Below are 2,562 nucleotides of genomic sequence, written 5' to 3' on the forward strand. Positions count from 1 at the left end.
TGCTCGAACCTGATCTTACCTACGACCCAATGATCAAGTGGAGGGTCTGATGTGAATTATTGATCCGAAAATCAACAAAACATAAGGGATATGTTTAAGTCTAATTCTATACAGGAAATCCACCAAGAATTAAACAAAAACTAAGATTAATCAATTAAGAATCCACCTAATTAATCAATCCAAACGAATGTTTTATCTAAAACAAGCAAAACAGCAATTGATCACAATCAACAAAACTTAAGTGTTTAAACTTAAAACAATGTATATTAATCTCTCCATAATTCGTGTGTTTTACAGCCCTATTTATAGACTTAGTTTACCTAGGAAGATTAGGACAAGTTCCTAATTCAATCCTAATTAAACTAGAATTCTAACTTGCTTGAAAAGCAAGCACCTTGGCGCACAAGCATACACCAAACTCCTTGGAGAACAAGCACACGCCTAAACTGATTTATTTTGCTAACTAACTGATTTTTAAAGCAACTAAATAAATAAATAAAAATTTAAGAACTAAATAAAGACTAAAGATCCTAATGCTTGAACCAAGAAAAACCCTTTCAAGTGAAAGGTAAAAACTTGTAAGCAAAAAATCTAAGTAAAGAAAATTCAAGAAAGTGAACTAGACTCCAAGAAAAACCACTAAGCAAACCGTGGCTTTGCTTTGATATCCAAGAAAGTGTCCATGCAATGCTTGGCTTGAATCAATGTTTAGGGATAAACTATCTTGATGCATGATAAGCAAATCTTCGAAGTTCTCCATGCTTAGACTTGCATCATCCTCCTCTTCTTCGAAAGAATTTGTCCTCAAATCTCGAAGTTCTTCATCAGAAATATACTTAGCCAAATCGCCAACATTGAATGTAGCACTAACTCCATATTCTCCCGGAAGTTCTAACTCATAAGCATTGTCATTGATCTTCTCAACAATCTTAAAAGGACCTTCACTTCTAGGCATCAACTTATTCTTGCGTTTTCCTGGAAATCTTTCCTTTCTCAAATGTAACCATACCAAGTCTCCAACATTGTAACTTTGTTGCCTTCTATGCTTGTTTGCTCTAGCTTTGTACATGTCATTTACTTTCTCTATTCTTGTTCGAACTTGATCATGTAATTTCAGCATACTCTTCAACTTAGACTCGGCATCTTTGTGAATTAATTCACCATTAAGCAATGGAACAAGATCAATTGGAAGTTTCGGATTGACTCCATAAACTACCTCAAAAGGACTATGTTTGGTAGCATATGTAGGTGATCTATTATAAGCAAACTCCGCATGAGCTAACTTGATGTCCCAATCCTTTTGTGTCTTACTCACTAACCCACGCAAAAGCGCACCAAGAGTACGATTAGTAACCTCGGTTTGTCCATCAGTTTGTGGATGGTAAGATGTACTAAAGAGCAATTTAGTTCCCACAAGCTTCCATAGAGACTTCCAAAAGAAACTCATGAACTTTGTATCTCGATCACTCACAATAGTTTTCGGAATTCCATGCAATCTAACAATCTCTTTGAAGTATAATTCCGCCACTTTCATAGCATCATCCACTTTGTGACAAGGAACAAAGTGAGCCATCTTAGAAAACCTATCCACAACAACCATAATAGAGTCTTTCCCCCGTTGTGTTCTCGGCAATCCCACAATAAAATCCATAGAAATATCTTCCCAAGGTGAATCTGGAACAGGTAAAGGAGTATACAAGCCTTGATGAATAGTAGCCTTCGCTTTTTGACAAGTTGCACACCTAGAAATAACTAGTTGCACATCCGTGAGCATCTTAGGCCAATAGAAGTGTTCTTGTAACATACTCAAGGTCTTTGTAATGCCAAAGTGACTAGCAATTCCTCCCCCATGAGCTTCTCTAACAACTAGCTCTCTAATAGAACACTTAGGAAGACAAAGTCGATTTCCTTTGAAAAGAAAACCATCTTGCAGCAAATAAGAACCCACGGCTCCTTTAGAACACTCTTCAATCAATGTAGCAAAATCATCATCACCTTTGTAGTATTCTTTGATCAATTCAAAACCAAGTAGCTTGCTATTTAGAATTCCAATCAAAGTGTATCTTCTAGATAATGCATCAGCCACAACATTCGATTTCCCCTCTTTGTACCTTGAAGAAAAATTAAATGATTGTAAAAATTCAACCCACGTAGCATGTCTAGGATTGAGCTTTTGTTGTCCATGTATGTACTTCAATGCTTCATGATCAGAATGCAACACAAAGTGATTAGGTCGGAGATAATGATGTGAATTATTGATCCGAAAATCAACAAAACACAAGGGATATGTTTAAGTCTAATTCTATACAGGAAATCCACCAAGAATTAAACAAAAACTAAGATTAATCAATTAAGAATCAACCTAATTAATCAATCCAAACGAATGTTTTAACTAAAACAAGCAATACAGCAATTGATCGCAATCAACCAAAACTCAAGTATGCAACTTAAGAAATAAATCTGAATATTAATCTATATGTCTTTATTCGTGTGTTTACAGCCCTATTTATAAGACTTAGTTTACCTAGGAAGATTAGGACAAGTCCCTAATTCAATCCTAAT

The sequence above is a fragment of the Chenopodium album genome, chromosome 4 (assembly GCF_948465745.1).
Source record: "Chenopodium album chromosome 4, dcCheAlbu1.1, whole genome shotgun sequence".
NCBI lineage: Eukaryota > Viridiplantae > Streptophyta > Magnoliopsida > Caryophyllales > Amaranthaceae > Chenopodium > Chenopodium album.